This window comes from Adiantum capillus-veneris, chromosome 19 (genome assembly GCF_014529385.1).
Source record: "Adiantum capillus-veneris isolate H3 chromosome 19, ASM1452938v2, whole genome shotgun sequence".
In the NCBI taxonomy this organism is placed as follows: domain Eukaryota; kingdom Viridiplantae; phylum Streptophyta; class Polypodiopsida; order Polypodiales; family Pteridaceae; genus Adiantum; species Adiantum capillus-veneris.
In genome coordinates, this window is record NC_140949.1 from 140977329 (window position 1) to 140999181 (window position 21853).

The 21853-nt window shown below is 40.1% G+C and overlaps 1 pseudogene; it reads right to left on the minus strand.

Moving 5' to 3' along the window:
* Window positions 1-1207: 1207 nt before the first annotated feature.
* Window positions 1208-19966, minus strand: LOC147434978 (uncharacterized; annotated as a pseudogene).
* Between the last annotated feature and the right edge of the window lie 1887 nt (window positions 19967-21853).

A 21853-nucleotide genomic window follows, 5' to 3' on the forward strand; every position in this document is an offset into this window, starting at 1 on the left:
CGAGAGAGAAGAGATTATGGAGATGGTGATAAAGAGCTTGCACCAGTCCGTATAATAGATAGGTATTCTAACGTAAAGGCAAGAGAGCTTCCGCCTCTGAGAGTGTATCTATATGTGTATTCAAAGTGAAGGGAGAGACGTCTTTATGTAGGCTCTCAAGGCCAAAATCACAAGCCAAGAATAGAGTGAGCAAGAAGCGACAAGTTCACGCACGTTCACAGTTTTAGTTTTTTTTTTTTTAATCTTGTGGACATGGATTTCGATGCACGATTTCCAGTCTATAAGAAGAAGCTTGGATTCTAAGAAAAGAGTTCTAAACTAAACTCATCCTCTCGTTTATTAAAAGACTCTTTCTTTCTTAAAAACAAGCCTGTGCTTTTTGGTGGTCAATTCTCCCACTTAACATTCAATTTTTACAGCAAATTGACCATCCAAGCAATATCTGGCCAACTAATGGAAACCGTAGTTAGACTATGCCACACCGTAATATCCTTACATAATTATGACTTTCCAATACTGTTAATCAAACATCTTAAGTCAAAATTTGGTGAAATACATATTGAAAGTTATTTTTCTTATTTTTAGAAGAGACCCAAAAATTGGGGATCTTACATACTCCCACACTTGAAAAATTCAAGGTGTCCTCACCTCGACATATAACAAATGAGTAAGTCTAAAACCTTCTATAGCTATATGCTAAATTTTGACTATCCTATTTCTCAATTATGATCCTGTCTTGGAAAGATTTTGGTTGCCATAATATTAAATAATGATGGAGCATTTGCAAGTCCAAATGGCACCAAAAGTTCTTCACTTTCTCCTTCATTTGTAGTAGCTGCATGGACACCAACATTTGATGGATTTTCCCCACCTCGAGCATTCTGAGTTCTACAGGCTTGGGTTCCTCCTTGAGGCTATTGATTTCATCCTGAACAAGCTGATCTATTGAATTTTCCATTTCTTGTAAAGATTGGATTCCAGGTCTGAAATTCCCTTGGTTTTGTGGTGGTCTTTGGTTTGTATTAGGTGCAGATTGTGAATCTCTAAAGTTCCTGTTAGTGTCCGTACTTCTAAAATCATTTTGTCTTGCAAGTTCTTAATTCTCTGGATCATTAAACGGACAATCCCGAGACACGTGGTCAGACACAAAACAATTGAAGCAAAGGTGATCTCTTCTTGGCCTCCTACGTAATATGGCTTCTCGAGTCTAAGGATATGAAGATCTAGACTCATCCTCTGGTCGAGGTCTTTTATTATCATTTGATAATTCGAGCTCAATCGGTTTACCCGCATCAAGAACATCTGCAAAATTTTTAAGGAGTAAGATTTGAAGTCTAGTCTTCAAAGGATTATGGAGGCCTGATATGAATCGTGGTACTTTGACTTCCTAAGTCATCCCAACTGGAGCATACTTGACAAGGGTTAGTAAATGTTGATACTATGATTACAGATCTCTGGTTCCTTGAGTACAGTCAAGAAACTCATTCATACGGTCTGAATGATAAACTTTGTTCTGATAGTTCTTCTTAAGTTGAGTCTTAAGATAATCCCAAGTTGTAGCATTAGGATCAACATTGTTTTCTGTGCAATGGTCTTTTCACCAACGCTTGGCTATTTTCTTTAGTTTGAACTTAGCAATGATAGCCTTATTCTCTGCAGATGAATGAGCTAAATCAAATTAATCATCCATGCACTCAATCCAATCCTCAAGATCCTTGCCTACATTTTTGCCTTCTCCGCTAAAGCTCCCAGGTTGTGACTTTCAAAGCATAGCGTTGATGTCACGATCAATGATAGTTGGTTGAGGTGCAATCGGGACATTGGCATTAGCAGGAACACCATTTCCTCTAGGAGGCATGATCTATTTCTGCATCATGTCAAATCCAAAATCTTATTAACAATATATTACGTTAATCTTTCCGCATTATGAGTCAAAAAGGGTGGACGGGAGGGAAACTTTAACCATAATTTTCTAAGGAATGGGAGGTCATTTACACCCCATTGAAAGACAAGATCTAGTTATGAGACGTTAGAAGTCACCCACAAGGGTTGTTACTAAAACAAACATTCAAATAAAATTCTTAATACACTTGTTGAACACTTCAATCACTTTATCATAACTCAAACAAAACACTTCTACTCAAGAAGACAAGTCAAACAAGTACCTTTAACCAATGTCACTTATAGATGCATCATGCATACAATATCCTTTCTCAAACAACATGCATGAATGTGTGCACTATGCATAATCAACCCGACTAGTATCAGGCTTCAGGCTATCCCCTTAACCTTAAGCATTGGCTCTGATACCAGGTGAGAGATACCCCTTTCTAGGGGTCTATGCACAAAAATATATAATTTACACTTTTATACAATTTTCAATATACATTAGAGTTGTGGAAGCATTTGTAGAGGGGAGGAGTTCTCAACGCCCGACCAAGCATGGAGTTTAGGCCATGAGCCTGACAGAATCCAGAGGTACCTAGCAACTAGTGTACCCCTAAATAGGTGTTATGAATGAAAGTGTACTAAAAAAATATAACATTGTGGAGGGTAAATATATGTGTACACCGCATTGCGGGAAGAGAGAGAGAGAGAGAGAGAGAGAGAGAGAGAGAGAGAGAGGGAGAGAGAATTGACATGAGAAGATGATAACAGAGAATCTTTAAATACCCATCTAAATGGAACAGGCAACCATGTATTAATGCAATGACAAAATCTGGGTATACCATAACATCAAAAAGTTTATGACAAAACAACTAACAGAGCACCGAACCCTGTGTAGAGATCGATCGGTCCACCCATCCACTTCCACTCTACTACGGACAAAGCGAATTTCAGTTCGCCAGGAGTGACCCTGAACACCTCCAACCTAGCTGAGCCAGACATAGCCTGAGGCCGCTTCGCCTCCCTCCATGAACCCAAGCTCTGAAAGGATCCGAAATACCAGTAGGTGGTAGGGTATCAACACCAACCATACTAGTTTAGGCACCACGCCTCTTTGATGCCCATCACCGGGTGTTTAAGCAAAGCCAAGGCAAAATCCCTGACGCGGTAGCCATGTAGGTCATTCAACCCACGACACACTAACCGTGTAGACCAGCCTAACAAAAAGAAGAAGACCTAGGCAGTACCCCCGATCCAGCAAAGCCCCAGGTCAGCGATCCTTTAGTCTAAGGCTAAGTGATGTAGGTGATCCTAGGCTTGTAGCGACGCTACCATGAGAAACATAACACATGAGTCCAACCACAATAGCACTTCCGAGATGCACAAACAATCCTTTTCCAAACATTTAGACTGTACAGGGTCTCTACCCTTACACGTCTACCATAAACCATCTTGATCACTTCATGATCCAATCCCAAAAAAAACCATAAACAATAATCCAATCACATCACATATGTGAGCACTCCACCCTTTGGGTGAGACACGACCAATCCTGCATAACCACTTTAGAACATAATATGGTTGCAAAAATTTCGGTAGTATAACCCAATCCAAACAAAAAAAACCATAAGTCACACCGGCTTCCACCATAAAATTTCAACCATAATCCATGAGGGAATCTCAGCCCTTAACCATAAATCATAATCACACTGGACAAACTCCCGCACTTGGAGTTTGACCCATCCCCTGCAATCAATCGGAGTCTACACACATGCGACCCTTAAGAAGTGATTCTTTCATGCATAAAAAAGAGTCCAACCAACAACTAATCATGTTATAAAACTCCAAATTTGAAAACATTAAATCATGCAAAGTTGATGCATCACATTTGCACTTCACCACTCTAGCACATACAGCTAGTTTTGACCTAGAGGGGTGGAAAGCAGTCATAACCATACATATGAGGCCATGAGTTCCCATACATCATATGATAACATTCCAACACCATAAACATGATGAAAAACAACTCCGACCTGTAGGTCAACCATAAACCATAACTTCACACATATGCAAAAAACAATTTTTTGACATTTTTGAAAGCATGCAAAACATGCAAATGAAGGTATTTGACCTCAAACAAATACATCAAGTCCAGCTCCATAATATAGACTATCACTCCATCACATCACTTTGACCATACGGTACTCACACAACAAACGGTAACCCTAAAAAAAAAGTCATTTTATTCATATCTGCCTATGCGGTTCAAGATGTTTAACCATATACTCCCACATAAGTTTATGGCCATCTAGTAATTGAAATCAACTCACCAAAACAAACCATAAAACATATCAAAATGGCTCGGTTAACTCACGGCGTCATATGGTATCCCCCCTTGATAGCACTCCTACGCGTGTAGGTAATACAGATAATAGAGTGATTAATAACTCGCATTCGCGAAGTGATAACGGAGACCTAAATTCATTTATCAGCAAGTTTCATCAATGTTGGTTAAGTGGGTTTGCCCATCCGGTGAATCTATATAGTGGTTCTCCAAGGAGCTTGGAGTCAAAATATTTGGTTGTGTAGTGGGCAGCAAATTTTTTTTTGACCATATCTCTTAGCTCATGCGTGTTTTTCACATGACACCTGAGAGAGAAAATGTTCTAAATGATGTGTTTTATCTTTGGTGTAAAGGGTTCGGGTTGATTCACAATGGTTTGTGATTTATGACCAAAACAGTGTTCCTACCGTCTCTATGACGTGATACAAAAAAATGCTTTTTATGCACGCACGTGGTCATAAACGCATCATATGCATAAACCAGCGTGTTAAACATGATGAAATAATCATGGGGCAACTTAGTATGTACTTATTTAATCCATACATGCACTTGTATGCGAGAAACAATCACTGAGAGGGTGACTAAGCAAAAAAAACGACATAGAGAGAGAGAGAGAGAGATGATGATGATGACTATGGAGTTTATGGTTTCTCACCGTGCTTTAGAATCGATTAGGGGATGTGGAAAGGCTTCTTGTGTTTCCGTAAGAGAGCGGTGATGAGAGCTATGTACAGGTATCCGCCATGAAAGTTTCCGGAGAGCGCGTACACCGTGGAACGAGAGAGAAGATAATAAGTAAGTATAGAGAGAGTATCCTGAGAGAGAGAGAGAGAGAGAGAGAGAGAGAGAGAGAGAGAGAGAGAGAGAAGAGCTTATGGAGATGGTGATAAAGAGCTTGCACCACTCCGTATAATAGATAGGTAATTCTGACGTCAAGGCAAGAGAGCTTCTGCCTTTGAGAGTGTATCTATATGTGTATTCAAAGTGAAGGGAGAGAGGTCTTTATATAGGCTCTCAAGGGCAAAATCACAAGCCAAGAATAGAGTGAGCAAGGAGAGACAAGTTCGCGCATGTTCAGGCCTTTTTTTTTTAATTACATTTTTTTTCTTGCGGACACGGATTTCAATGCATGATTTCTAGTCTCTAAGAGGAAGCTTGGCTTCCAAAAAAGAGTTCTAAACTAAACTCCTCCTCTCTTCTCTAAAAAGACTCTTTCTTTTCTAAAAACAAGTCTTTGCTTTTTGGTGGTCAACTCTCCCACTTACCATTCAATTTTTACAGCAAATTGACTATCTAAGCAGTATCTGACCAACTAATGGAAACCGTAGTTAGACTATGCCACACCATAATATCCTGACATAATTATGACTTTCCAATATTGTTAATCAAGCATCTCAAGTCAAAATTTAGTGAAATAGATATTGAAAGTTATTTTTCTTATTTTTAGAAGAGACCCAAAAATTGGGGATCTTACACTAACCATGTACCTTTACATAAGTTTATGGGTATCTAATAACTGAAATCAACTCACCAAAACAAACCATAAATCATACATAAACAGCTCGGGTAACTCACGACGTCATATGGTAGCACCCCTACATGCGTAGGTAAAACCGATTATGGAACGATTAATAACTCGCATTCTTGAGGTGATAACAGAAACTTGAATACATTTATTATCAAGTTTCTTCAAGCTTTTCAATTGGTTAAGTGGGTTTGTCCATCCGGTTAAACTATATAGTGGAATTCCAAAGAGCCTGGGGTCAAAAAATTTGGTTAAGTGCAGTGGTGGACAGCAAGCTGTTTTTTGACCATATCTCTTGGCTCGTGCATGATTTTCACATGACACCAAAGAGAGAAAATATTCTAAATGATGTGTTTTATTTCTTGTACAAAGGGTTCTGGTTGATTCATAATGGTTTGTGAGTTATGACCAAAACAGTGTTCCTACCGTCTCTATGACGTGAAACAAAAAGTGCTTTTTATGCACACACGTGATCATAAACGCATCATGTGCATAAATCATCATGTTAAACATGATGAAATAATCATGGGACAACTTCATACATACTCGGTTAATCCATACATGCACTCGTATACGAAAAAACAATCACCGAGAGGGCACTACCCAGAAAATGACATAGAGAGAGAGAGAGAGAGATGATGATGGCTATGGAGTTTAGAGCTCCTCACCATGCTTTAGAATCGATCAGGGACTGTCGAAAGGCTTCTTGCTTTTCTGCAAGAGAGTAGTGATGAGAGCTACGTAGAGGTATCCGCCATGAGAGCTTCCGGGGGAGAGAGAGAGAGAGAGAGAGAGAGAGAGAGAGAGAGAGAGAGAGAGAGATGATGATGGCTATGGAGTTTAGAGCTCCTCACCATGCTTTAGAATCGATTAGGGACTGTCGAAAGGCTTCTTGCTTTGCCGCAAGAGAGCCGTGGATGAGAGCTACGTAGAGGTATCCACCACAAGAGCTTCCGGAGAGCGCGTACACCATGAAACAAGAGAGAAGATAATAAGCAAGTAGAGAGAGAATATCCTTCTGAGAGAGAGAGAGAGAGAAGAGCTTATGGAGATGGTGATGGAGAGCTTGCACCACTCCGTATAATAGATACGTATAGCCTTGCGGTAGTAGACGCAGCAGACGACACTGAAAACTGAGCACTAACTGGAAATTTATAGGCAAGTGCAGCAGGCCAGAGTAATGTCCAAGCCAAAAACTAGCGCTAGATTTTGGGCCAAGAATAGCTCCAACTTTTTGTGCACTTTGCTAAAAACATGCCTTTGCTTTTGGTGGTCAACTTTCCCACTTACCAATCAATTTTTACAGCAAAATTGGCCAATTGAACAATATCCTGCCAAGTAATGGAACCTTAGCTAGACTATGCCACACTTTAACGTCCTGACATGATTATGACTTTCTCGTACTGCCCCGGAGTATTTACGGTACTGCTTTTTATAAAAATAATTCCCGTTTGGTCCCGTTTTTGCTTCGGGTGATCATTTTTAAATCCGCCGGAGACTAAAATTAATTTTTTTATGTTTAGGTCATCCTAAAAAGCACATTGCTTTTCAAAAACACTGAAAAGCACGGAAAGCTAAAGATAGAGCAAAAAGAAAAGAAAAAAGTAATTTTTTTTAAAATTGAACCACGTGTTTCCCTCATCCATTAGAATAAGAAAGCGGACTCGCTTTTCACTAAAAAGCACTAAAAATCATGAAAAACTAAAAATAGCGTGGAAAGCACTCAAAAAGTATATTTTTACAAAAATGAACCATAGCTTCCCCCGAACACATAGATCAAGGATCCGACCTTGCTTTTTGCAAAAAAAGCACCTAAAAGCATAAAAAGCATGAAAAAGCTAAAAATAGCATATTTTTTCAAACTTAACCAAACGTCCGTCTAACCTATTGGAACATGGAAACAGCCTTTCTTTTCACTTTAGACCCTTACAATCTTGTCAATCAAGCATCTTAAGTCAAAATTTGGCAAAATAGATATTGCAAGCTAATTTTTTGATTTTTAAAAGAGACCCAAAAATTGGGGATCTTACAAAGACGCATAGTTCTTTGTCATCATCTTCTTTGTCATCACCATCGTCATCATCCTTTGATTCCCTCACCCCCTTTGCAAGAGGATCAACCATGGGTACACTGCTCACCTATTGGTGAATCCAGCTCAACAACACTGCAAAGTCCATTATTTGCATCCAATTTCCTATGTCTATGCGTTTGCTTGGTGCAACATATAAATGCTACGGTGTAGGACACAACTTCCATTTCTTATAATTCTTATGAATTTGGTATAGTCTCGGTCCATAGCTGGTCAAAAGAAGACGTTGAGCGTTGTGGAGGTACTGCTAGAGCACTCAAAACCACTACTCGCCCGCCTGATTTGGGCAAGCCCGACACTCATCACCTCTTCGGCAACATCTATGTTTTCAAAAGAAGATAATTTATAGATAATGATTGAGATATGTAAACTTTACAATTTATAACATAGACATGGAAGCAACATGCTTCACTAGGTTCCAGTGGGGCTTTCAAACTAAGAACTCATCACTAGAATAAACCCTACATTGTTTATGACGTACATTATAAAGTTACCTCTGCTTCTCTTTAAACTTAATCTATATCCTGTATCTTTTGTATTTGTCTTGACTCTTGTTTTGTGTCTGATAGAGAGAACAAATATTCACAACAATGGACGTATTGACTGCACAAGAACGACTGCAGCTCGACAACGTTGCAAGGTCCGCTATATGTATCCAATTTCCTATGTCTATGGTGCAACACATAAATGCTATGGGGCAGGGCACGACTTCCATTTCTTATAATTTTTGGAGAGATCACAATGCCAACTCTCCACCATACTTTTGTATGGCACTTTTGCATGACGTGCACTGTATATTTAGCATTTCTACTTTGTGCCTAAGTGCAAAACGAAATGTTTAACTATTCACATTGCTTTTATGTAACTTGATTCAAACATTCTCCTCCAGTTTGTACAACTGGACGACACCTCTGCACAATCACCGGGTCATTAGTACACTTCAATTTCTCGTCTATTGACGTTTTTTGCATTTTTTGAGTTTGTCAATGCTTCCTTAACTGTTGTTTAGCCACATGTTTTTCTCACTAATGCATGCTCAATACATTTTTTGAGTTTGTCAATGCTTCCTTAACTTTTGTTTAGCCACATGTTTTTCTCACTAATGCATGCTCAATCTTGATCATTGAATCTATATATCAAATAGATAGGCATTTCTTTTCTCACAGTTTGACAATTCATGTTATGTAAATTACAATACTATGTACATGTTTACTTTACCCCTAGGTGGTTGATGTGAAACTGTGTACTTCCTTCTTTGGCAATGCATCTTATATATTGTAGTGCAACGTTCTCCTTTGCATAACCATTATGTAGCATGAGGACAACCCTTTGTCCTAGCATTTTCCTTCTCAAATATTTTTTCCATTAGGTTGTGTGATTGACATCCAAAATTCCTTGCTCCCTCCGATTGGGACAACACATAAAAATCTCTCTCTCTCTCTCTCTCTCTCTCTCTCTCTCTCTCTCTCTCTCTCTCTCTCTCTCTCTCTCTCTCTCTCTCTCTCTCAGGTTCTATGAGAAAAAAGAGAATTGACTATGCTTGATTTGGCAAATAAATATGCATGTATTTCATTTTAAAATTTCATTAATGCGGTGAAATTGGACCATTTTACAGGCATTTATAGACGTAATTAGTCATCATATACGTAATTTTTTCTTAAAAATTTATCAATGTGCTTGTACTCCATTAACTTTAGTGCTTGATGCTTGATGTCAACATGTGTATGTCTTGTTAGGTTCTATAGCGATGCCCACCAAGCAAGACTAGTTTTGTACACATATCTGTTATAGCTTTATGGAAGTCCATTTATTTTCTGGTTAAATCTTAGATTCCTTGTGTCATTTTGAGATTTAGGTCCAGGGATAAAGAGTATAGCCATTTCTAAACCTAAATATGTAACACTAAGTTTTGTGCTACAATGAGAATATCAATATAGGTGCGAGATGAACATCTTGTTTTCTTAAAGTAATAAAAATATTATATTGCTTGATGCATTGCAATCAAGCGAATACATTACAAGGTAGCTCAAGGATTGAGAGTAAGACAAACAATGCTAATTCTCTCCCATATAAAGGTGGTGTGCCCTTTCTTTAATGGTTGAAGGCAATGCCTTGCACTAGTTCTTCTGGATTATGTATGTAATGGACAGGGCCTATGAACTTTGAGAATAGCGAAATTAAGAGAATTAGAGTGAGCATTTTTGTGAGACTACTTTGAGAATATAGAGGGTGAAATTAATTACTGGTAGGAACATAATCATTATACTTAATTAACTTGGCATGAACGATACTTTTTCAAGAGAGAGAATTAGAGAACATGACAATAATTGAGGACCGGGTTTATGTGGATCTGCTCCCCCCTCCAATAGGCTTTTGTATTATAGATTTTCCCATCAAGATAGACTTGGTACAATACAATCTTTGTGTTTCTTGTGACCTAGGTGATGCAATGAAGATGGAAAGCTTCATGCATCACGAGCATAACATAAACTTTGTAAAAGCATTAACCATCCCCAGCCTCAGTCCCAAGGCCTCAAACAACTTCAAAGCTGGAGAGAGCTAGCGATAATGAGGGTAGGGAAGAGGAAGAAGAAGCATTCATAGGAGAAAGAAATAGCTCCTCACTTATCATCACTCTTCTTGCTTAGCATAGAATAATAGCATAGTAATGAAGATGAATAAGATGGTAAGTTTAAGCATTGAAGCATAGCTCTTGGTTGGATTTGCATTCCATAGCCAAGAGTGTTGGTGTAGGCTCCCAACTTCTCAACAAGTTTGGAGAAGGAGATGGAGTTGTTGCACTTTGCACTTCACACAATGTGTGTGTGTGTGTGTGTGTGTGTGTGTGTGTGTGTGTGTGAGAGAGAGAGAGAGGGGGGGAGAGAGAGAGAGAGAGAGAGAGAGAGAGAGAGAGAGAGAGAGTATACCCCGCAAGATAGTCCCCCTCCTTGCTTTGGCTGACCCCCTCTTCTAGCTCTTGGTGGAAGCTCATTGGACCCCTTCAAGCCTGGACAATCACATACAAAGTGCATATCAAGCAAGCATGCTTGCCTTGGGACAAGTGTCCCCCTTTCCCCTTTGAGAGAGAGAACTTGATAAATACATACACAATTAATTAAATTAGCTAATTTATTATTGGACCCCTTAAGAGACCAACCAATAGTCTTTAGGCACCTTATGAGGGAAACATGGAGAGGAACTTGACATGTGTTCATGTTGCTTCATTAGGCAAGGCTTAACTTGTGTGAGAATGTGTGTGTTGTCTCTCTAGCTCCTACAATGAGGATTCCCCCCCCCCCCCCTTGAGTAGGGATCATGTTGACTTTTGGGAACATCTTGATTCCCTTAAGCACCTTAGTCATGGAGCACCTTAGAACCTTAGTCATTAAGCACTTCAAGCACCTTAGTCAACAAGCATGACAAGCACCATTTAGTCAGCAACAAGCACGACAAGCACCTCAAGCTTGGACGGGTTCCCACCTCAAGCACAGTCCTAGCTTGCCTAAGGTCAAAGGACTTTTAACACTAACCTTTGGAGGTCTTTAATGAAGCTAACCCTAAGGTCTTTAAGATCCATTAGATAGCCTTGCTCTTTAACATACCGTCTCTCATTTTGGCCCCATGTTGATATAGATCCGTAAGCACATGTCTATATTCTAACCTTTGTTCTCATTTATTTTTCCATATTAAATGATCAATTTCATACAAGAAAATCATTTGGATTTTTTAGATATTAGATTTTATGACATTGCCTCTCTCTTGACATCATAGTCATCCTCGACTATGAGGTAGAAGAGATAAAGTATTAGTCATTAGTCAATGTTTCTTAGTGGGTAGAGGATCCTTTTTTACTCTGCGACATCATTCCAAGATGGAAGACTAATCCATTTGGTGCTTGGAATACATAGCTGTCGTAAACATGTCTTCTCTTTAGTCCATTTCATTCTCCCAAAGTAAGTGATAAATTCCACTTGGTGTTTGAGAGACGTCATCATCACAAACATGATTCTAAGCATGCATACTACTTAAATTTGTGCACAATAAAAAGATAATTAGTCTTATAAGACAAAAACATTGGTCATTTAAAAGCCTAACATGTACATTTGCTTACTCTAATGTAGCATTGTAAGCATTAACAAGGTTCATACTATCCTTAAGATGTATTCCTTGCATCCATCTAGCATCTTCAAAAGGATAATTTTTGAACTTAATAAGATATCAGCGGATAATCTTACCATGGCGGATTACCTTGTCTTCATGCCAAAGGACAGCTTCGGGTTGTAGCACCTCTTCTTGGTCTTCCATTTTTGGGGGCTCTTCAATAATTGAATCACTTGGTGGCTCTCCTTTGTAGGGCTTAAATAGGCTCATATGAAAAGCATTGTGTATGTGCCAATGGTTGGGAAACTTGAGTTGATAAGCTGCATTGTGTGTATGTTAAAGCTTCAATTACAAAATAATCATGAAAACACTCTTTTATTTTTATTAATACAAAGTGATCAAGAGAGAAAGAATGTCTCTTTTCTTTTTCAATCAATGATAGGTAGATAAATAAGGCGAGAGAGCCTATCCATGCCATTAACATAGTCCCCTACAATGCACATACACATGATGCATCAAATATGTCCAATACCTAACACAACACATAGGTGAACAAAGAGTTAGGTAAGCAGGCATCTTCAAGGCCAATTACTTCAAAGTATTGCTAGACAAATTTCAAATGGCACCTTATAAAGTTTCGCGTATTCCTTTGTAATGAACAATGTTATATGTGAAGATCCCCTTTTGCGAGAGAGAGAGAGAGAGAGAGAGAGAGAGATGAACTCATGCATTAGCTTTTTTGGCTAATTGAACAACAAAATCTTAGAAATTATGACTAAAATATTATGTGATATGCAAGCCTTCACATCCTCATAAATTATACACCATGTACACCACGGTTATACATCCCAATTATAGATCCTACAACAATTAAGCTATACTACGAGGAAAAGAATGTATCACCTCTAAGCCAACCAATGAGCATTAAATAATGACCAACTCAATGGAACAATATAGCAACTTAAAGCAGCCAACAATTACTTTATGTTTCAAAAGGGTTATAAGGATAAACACATTGATGTGGGTGGATTTTCATTGGATTGTCTTCTTAGAGGGTTTAGATGTCATCTCCTCTATTTTTCTATATGAGATGTTGATATTTAGTTATTATAGATGCCTTATCGTCGCTTTGGAGAATGATCTTAATTAATAATGAAGCATCTAAGAATATATTCGATAATATTTCATCGATGCATAGAGAATGCTTGCACATGTTTCCACCGAGGGAAAATATGAGGGAGGAGAGTATCACAGACTTAAACCTAGCTTCTAATTAGCCATAGCAATGCACGGGTCACATACTATTATATATGAAACAACTTAAAATTTTCAAGGAAGGAGAGATCCTCTATGTGTCACATTCTGCTTCATTTCAAAAAGAACCTTAAAAAAATTTAATCAAATTGCAAAAGTGAAGGGTAACTACTAGGACGGTAGAAAGTAAAAAGACTTATGAGGAGTCTTGGCAATAAAAAGTCAAAAAGACCTTAGTACTCTATCTAAATTTATAATACTTAAGCCTATGGTTGTTGCGAGGCCATTTTACTCCAGCCCTTAATTTCAAGACTGACCAATAACTACTTTCAATTTTGAAAATCATTTGAAGAGTGGCTTTTCTTTACATTTTGAAGACCATAAAGAATTTTTCTCCATGTTTTGCTTGTAGGGTTAAGGTGGATAGGTTTGTGTGCCATTCATGGCATAAGCATGCTTGGAAAGGTTAGTGTAGAGCTTGAGAGAGAAACTATTGCACAATACAATATATAGTATACTTGCAAAATGATAGACCTACATTGTATTGAGAAGAATGTGCCTATATATAGGCTTATACAAAAGAGACATCCTTTTGACACATGGGTATAAGATGTGGTTCCTATGCACAAATACAAGTGATTGTTCTTTACACAAAGGTTATGAGAGGTTCTTCACATGGCTTGACACATGAGGTGGAAGGGGTTGTTCACACAAGAGATGCAACAAGACCTCGCATCCCAACAATCCTCCCCTATGCGGGTTTTGGTTGCATATCACTCACACAATAATCCTTCCCTCAAAACACGCTAGGGTGAGGCACACAATTCACAAGCCTCCCCTTGAAGACAAAGTTGCCTCCCCTAAACGCAAAGGGTGTAGGCATACAAAACATCAGGGTGTAGGCACACACAAGCCTCTCCTGACACAAAACATCAGGGTGTAGGCACACACAACCTTCCCCTGACACAAATAGAGGGTAAGGTATAATTGAGATAATACTTAGAACATGTCGTTTCTTGTTTGCTGGAGGATTTTCGTCCCCCACCCGCATACTTCAGAACTTGTTGTAATGTCATCCTTGTTCTACCACATTGTGATGATGTTGTTGTTGATATTTTGATCCAATGAATAATGCAAAGGAAGAAATAATGCACATATGTGTACAATGGAGGAAAAAACCATCTAGGAAAAAGCCCTCCAATTATTTAATTTTATGCAGAAGGACTTTGAAATTATGCTGAATATGTTGGGGAATGTTTCCCAGTTTTCCTTCTTTCGTTTTGATGTTGTGAGCGTCGTCAATATCTTGTGTCGACGTTGTGTTTATCATTTTCATGTTGATGTTGATCTTTGTTCATCATGTTGTATTCGTTGGTCCCTCTTGAGATGAAGCCGTCTTGGCTAATGATGTAATACACATGTACATAGCAAATGTGGTACTCATATGGTGTGTGCTCATGTTGACAAGTGATCTTACCGGATACTTGGCATATAGGCAATGTCTAAACTCGTTCACAAAAGCGTGCATAGATGCCAAAACATGGTTATCTATATACATTACAATGAGACATGTGTCGTGCTTGGTGTCAATTTTGTGAAGCTTCCTCATGAGATAAACATGTGTTTGTATGTTCTTCACCACATGGAAGAGTAATCCACATGAAAAATCCACTTGTGGAGGGCAATGTTAATTTTTGTTATTTTTTATTTTGTGTGAGAATGGTGCCTTCTTGAGCTTTGCTACAGTGTGGGAAAGGGTTCCTAAGTGGTAAATATTGGTAGTTGCTACCGAATGAGAAAGTGGCCTTAACTTTTGAGACTCTGAATATAGACAAAGCACCTCAAACTTTGGTAGGTAGGCATAGAGAAGCCGTAAGAAGCCAGTGAAGGGTGCTATGTTGCGTTATAGTCAGTAAGCACAAGTCAAGAGGCCGGGTGAGTGGGGGCATGTGGTGGTGCAGCAAAACTGGCTGTGGGTGAGGATGATGAGGAGCCGAGGATGAGCCATGCTGAGCCTATAGTATGGAGCCTGATTTACCCCTTGTAATTTTATGTGTTAAAAACACACATTTGTAAGGCCCCCATTATGAGAAGAAGCCATCGTGCGTGAAGAAAAATAACTCGCCGAAAAATAAATCACTCGTCGGAAACCAAAACTTTCACGCCCAGTCTCGAGCCTAAAGTCGGAATATTCCTTTTTTGTCGGAATATTATGGCCAACACAAGCGGTCAGAAAGTGGTCAGAAAATGACTAGTGGGTTGGCCGGTTGGCCGGTGGCCGAATTCAAAAAACGGACTTGTCTTCTCAAGGGCGGCCACACCTGGGCGGATTGGAGGGTCCAATTTGGACTTATCTACACAAGGGCGGCTACACATGGCTGCCTCTCATGAGAGAGGGAAGCCCTTTTGGCCTATAAAAGGAAGCCAATTCTACACACATTTCATAGTGTGAAGTTGATGCAACAAGGTGGGTGTGAAGTGGTGAGAGTGAAGCAAGGCCGAAGCTCCAAAAGGGTATAATCCCTTTGTAACCTACTTCTTGTTTTGAAGTACTAAAGCCATTGAGTGGCTGCTTTCCCTTGAACGTAGCCCACATTAGGTGAACCACGTATATTGTGTGTACTCTCTCTCTCTCTCTCTCTCTCTCTCTCTCTCTCTCTCTCTCTATTCTCTATAATCTCTTGTACGTGAAATCTATCTCTCTCCATTAAGTAATCTACTCAAATATCTATTTAGCTACATCATATTTCCTAACAATTGTTATCAGAGCAAGGTTTGCTCGTAGCTAAAGTATCTCAAGGAGAGGATTCCTTGAATTGAGTGGGAGTTATGGCGGAGGAAGGGAAGCTCAAGATTGAGAAGTTCAACGGCAAAAACTACCAACATTAGAAGATGCAGATTGAAGACTATCTCTACCAAAAGGACCTCTATTTGCCACTAGGCGGTCTTGCGAAGAATCCCCCAACAATGGCAGATGAATGATAGATTGTCCTTGATCAAAAGGCACTGGGAACCATCCGGTTAAGCTTGGTGTCAACGGTGGCTTTCAATGTTTCGTAGATGAAGACCACGGAGGGCTTGATGAAGTCACTTGACAAATTCTATGAGAAATGTAACATTTAATGGCCTAGTATATTGTGTGTAGCGGAAAATAGCATGAACATAGTGAGCATTTCATTAGAATAGATTCCTAATGAGATTAACAAGAGTTCTTGGGTGGAGAAAGCAACAAAAAGCATAACACCTAGTTAGATAGCATGAACAATACTTCAAAAGAGAGATAAATTAAGCAATTGACAACATTTGAGGACCGGATTTGCATGGAGCTGGTCCCCCCTCCAAAAGGCTTTGTATTATGGTTTCTCCCATCAAGAAAGACATTTTACAATACAATTTCTTGTGTTCCTTCAATACTAGCTAGTGCAATGAAGATGGAAACTTCATGCACTACGCAAAACACTTATCAAACACAACACAATTCCCTCACAGTCTCAAACCCAAGACCTCGCACACCTTCGAAGATGGTGAGAGCTAACGGGGTATGAGAGTAGATTGAGAGGAAGAAGGAGTATTCTTACGAGAAAGATGTACATCTTCTCACATAATCACTCATATTAGCATAGCTTAGCTTAGTAATTATCATGGTAGAGGAGATGAGAATGCATTGAAGCTTGGCTCTTGGTTGGATCTGCCTCCTACCCAATAGGAATCAGGCAAGCCATTGGGCTCCTGAGTGCTCATTGGTCCCTTGGGAGATTGTCCAAGAGTCTTCTAGAGAGCTTAATTCTTATTGGTTCTTTTATTAAGTGTTTTTAAATTGATTAAACTAGATTTACTCTAGCCTAATTCTCATTGGTCCACCTCCAAGGCCATCCAATAGGAATTGGGTACACCTTCTGGGCATCTTGGCTAGGGAGCTGACATGTGTCCCTCATTCCCTTTGTGTAAAGGGAGCTTGTGTGTGTGTGTGTGTGTGTGAGAGAGAGAGAGAGAGAGAGAGTTTCTCTCTCATCCCCTACTTGCAAGGCTCACCCCCTCCTATGTAGGGATTGACAAAGACTTTTGGGACACACACAAAGCATCCAATTCCCCCAATATTTGACCTTTAGACACAGCCTTTGAATTTTGGAACCTTAGCATTTTGGAAGTCTTAATGGGCTGAACCTTAGGGTCTTTTAAGCCCATTGTTGCACATTGCTCTTTTGTAGATGGCCCCCCCTTTGGATCCCTATTTTCCCTCCTTTGGATCCCTATTGTGGCCGATCTGCTAGCTTAACCAATATTCTAGCTTTTTCTCCCCTAGCACTTCCCCATATTAAATGATCAGTTTAACATGAGAAAATCATTTAGGAGAATTGGATATTGATTATTATGAAATTACCTCTCTCTTGAAATCATAGTCGTCCTTGACTATGGGGTAGAGAAGAGAAAGCATATTCACTAGTCCTTTTCTTAGCGGGTAGAGGATCCCTATGTTACCCTACGACATCATTCCACAATGGATGACTAGTCCATTTGGCGCTTGAGAGCCTGAGGCTACCGCAAACATGTCTGCACATTAGTCCTATCATCTTCCATAGTAGAGTGACAAGCTCTACTTGGTGTTTGAGAGACGCCGTCTCTGCAAACTTGATCTAAGCATGCATACTACTTCATTTTTGTGCACAAAAAGGAAAAAGAGAGTCTTATAAGACAAAAACTTTGTTCATTTTTAACATTTGTACATTTTCTTACTCTAGGGAAGCATTGTAAGCATTGACAAGGTTTAGGTTATCCTTTAATTGTATGCCTTGCATCCATCTAGCATCTTCAAAAGGATAATTCTTAAACTTAATAAGATATCGTCGGATAGTATTACCACCTCTTAGTACCTTGTCTTCATGTCGGAGAATGGACTCGGGCTGCAGCACTCGGGCTTTAGTAGGCTCACATGGAAAGCATTTTGTATGAGCCAATGGTTGGGAAACATGAGTTGATAGGCCATCTCATTGATTGGCCTAAGAATCTGGAAGGGACCATAGTACCTTTTTGCTAACTTAGCATAGTACTTTTGGTGTCCCATAGGATTCTTGCCCGTCGTGTGCCTTAATCGAACCTTGGGAAATTTGAGTAAGACCCAATCATTTTCTTTAAAGCCTTGGGCTCTTCTGTGCTTGTCAGCAGCAGCCTTTTGCCTTTGTTGTGAGATAGAGATAGCATCCTTAATCTTTTGGAAAGATTCTTGTAGGTCTCGGCTATACTCATCTGCAGAGCAAAGATCTTCTCGTGTACCTTAAGTAGCAAGGGACTTTTTGATCTTCCCTCAATTACCTCAAAAGGTGCTTTTCCCTTGGAAGTATGTACAGTGTTATTGTAGGCATACTCCACTAAGGGTAAGTACTTCTCCCAGTGGGATCTTTGATCTACTTCCGTTACATAGGCTTTTAGTAGATCAAGAGTTGTTAGGTTAGCTATTTCACTTTGGCCATCCGTTTGCGGGTGATAGGCCGAAGAGAAGTTTAGCCTTGTTTCTAAATTCTCAAAGAGACCCTTCCAGAAATTACTGGTCATTCTAGGATCTCTATCCGACACTATGGAAATTGGCAAGCCATGGTACTTGGAGGTTTGTGATATAAAGAGGGTTGTGATATAAAGAGGGTTGCCATTTGATGGGCTTTGATAGTCTTTTTGACAGGTATAAAATGAGCTTGTTTGCTGAACGTGTCTACTATCGTCCATATTCTCGTATTCCCATGGATAGACTTAGGCAATCCAAAGATAAAATCCATGGATATGCTCTCCCATGGTGAACTAGGTATTGGCAAAGGTTGAAGCAATTCAGGTTGCCTTCCTCTATCAAACTTTGTCTTTTGGCATACCACACATTTAGAAACATACTCTTGTATGTTTGCTTTCATCGTAGGCCAATAGAAATATGTTTCAATCAATTTTAGGGTAGACTGAATCCCTCTATGTCCCGCATAAGGAGGAGCATGAGATTCATACATTACTTTTTCATGCAGTGAGTTAGTAACACATAGTCTATAGCCCTCATCTCCAAACGCCGCATCAAATTGTTGGATAAAGGCCAAGACTTTGTCCGTAGCACCAAAAGTGCCATCATAGGTAAGGAAAGAGATGCTCTTCCCTCCCTGTTTGAATTTCTTGAGCTTGGACGACCTCTTCCACGCAGCATAGATTTCCTATGGCCTCTTCTTTTTGATGGTTCAAAGGTTACATCATCACTTTCTTCACAAGATGAAGAATTTGAGGAAGACGGAGAAGAGGGTGACCTCTTTCTCGCCTTTTTCTTGCCTTGATCTTCATTGTCTTGACCATCACTTTCATTAGAGGAAGAGGATGAAGAAGATGGAGAAGAGGGTGTCCTCTTTCTTGCCTTTTTCTTCTCTTGCTTTTTGTCATCCCTCTTTGAAGTATGGTGTGGACAAGTATGCGATGGTCTTCTCTGTTTTGGAGGTGATGGAGAGCGTTTAGCCCACCGTCTTCGTGGAGCCATCTCCGCTGATGTGGCGGGAGACTCACTTCTTTCTCGTTCCTCCAGCGGAGGCTCTTGAGTTCTCCTTTGAGAAGGAGATGCGTCATCAAGGAGCAAACTTTTCAGCCCTTCATAGGGATCCTCTTCTTCTTCCCGAATCAAAGAGAGACCTCTTTTGGAAGTCTTGCAAGGAAGCTTCCTAGGTGTTCTTTGGTCATGGTGGGGAACTTGGAGAGTCCCATGAGCACGAAGCTACCGTTGCACTTCACGTTGAAGGGATGGATTACCCATGGCTTATTGAAGCCTAGAAACAAGATAGTTACCGAGCATCAGGGCATCATTAGTAGCTTGCTCATTAGCAAAATCAAAGTTATCAACATTAATTTCACTCTCTTTACTATTGTCATCCATTCTAACAACTTTTAGGTGTAAAATTTTTAGGTACTTCAAGCCCTAGTTGCTACTCATCTTTAGCCCTTTAGAAAAAGCACTCAAGCTATTGTACCTGTGGCTCGAATACCATTAATTGCAAGGAATAGAAGAGAGGGTCGTTCAACACCAAAACAGCACCGGCTCTTGTCAAGCTTCTAATAGCTCAATAGCGGTTAAGCCGTAGGCAAGCCCCGTAGGACTCCACTATTAAGACCATAGCTCTCGACAGTGATTCCCAGTTAACTGCACAAAGGCAGGCGCACTGCACGGCTGAAAATTCCCTATTCTACTTACTCACATGCAATGAATAGTACCAACCATTTATAGCTAGCTTGAGGACCTCCCTTCTTGAGCAAGAAAACAGAAACCTTATGCTCTGATACCAATGTAACATTCAATGGCCTAGTAAATTGTGTGTAACGGAAAATAGCATGAACATAGTGAGCATTTAAAATCAAATCGATGAAGCTTTGATGCAGCTTTAGATGTAGTATACAACGAGAGACGACTCTTTGATGGATACGATCCAGAGGGCTACCTAGAGCGCTATGAGCATAGAAACAGAGGGGGCGAGACGAGCTCGCACTAGGCAATTGAAAGGGCGACCAACCTCGCCGATGAAGCGCAGATGCTCAAGACCCTCTAGCGAAGTGATTTGGTCTGCGTGCCGGTGAATTTAGGGCTGCTTTGCGATTCATCTGCCACGTCACCAGGGATTCATTCCCATTAGCGACATCACTAATGGGATGGCGAATTTTTAGGAGGGAGGGTTTTTTTTTCGCTCACAGACAGAGGCGAAGGCGCTCTCTCTCTCTCTCTCTCTCATCCTCCATGAGCATAGAAGCAAGGATGATTTCTCTCGCTCTCAGCTACTACAAGGCATCAAAGGCAGTAAGGAAGGAGGAACAAGTGTTTTGGGGAAGGTGAGAGAAGAAGAAAGCTCTAAGGAAGATCGGAGAGGAAAGCTCTCTCGTACTCGGCTAGCAAAACAAAGCGAAGCTCTCTTTCTCGGCCCTTAAGAAACCTTTCGATCTCTTTCTCTCTCTCTTTATCTCTCTTTGTCGGCACATGAGGTGAAGCAAGGAAGGAGGAGGAAAAGGGAGTCGGAGCTTGGGAAAGGAGCTCGGCAAGAGTCAGAGCTTGGCTTGGCAAAGGTAAAGAGCAAAAGTAACAAAGGAAAGCAAGTTGAGATGTCATAATCGGCAAGCAAGGGATAGGGGTACAAAGGAAAAGCGCAGTCTCTCTCTCTCGTGCTTGAGAAGGAGAGGATCTCGGATTTGTTGCATGAAGGTGGCATGAGCTGGGAAGAGGGAAAAACAAGGCAGGCCAGGCAAGTGTAGTGGCCAAGCAAGGTCAAAGCTTCGGACAACAATTGAAGAGCAGAATTAAAGCTTGCAGAATCCAAGGGTAGTTGAAGCAAATAAAACGACAGGAAAAAATTTCCTTCATGGTCATCGGTCTAAAGATTAATTAATAGTCTTATTAAGCCCTGGTGTCGTTAACGACCCGGTTAATTTATTAAGGCAGCTTAAACTCCTATTTATCAATTCATCCAAGTGTTGGTGCTACTAATAGCCCTCCTTGGCTACCGATTACATTGTACTCAGAGTTTGAATCGATTAATTGAAGACTGCGGTAATTGCCAAAGCCATATGCATCTGTTTTTCTTGTTCTCTCTCACACCTCCCACAGCCAGAGGCCCCGGCTCACATAGCGAACACTTGTCCCCCGACAGCGCCCGACGTG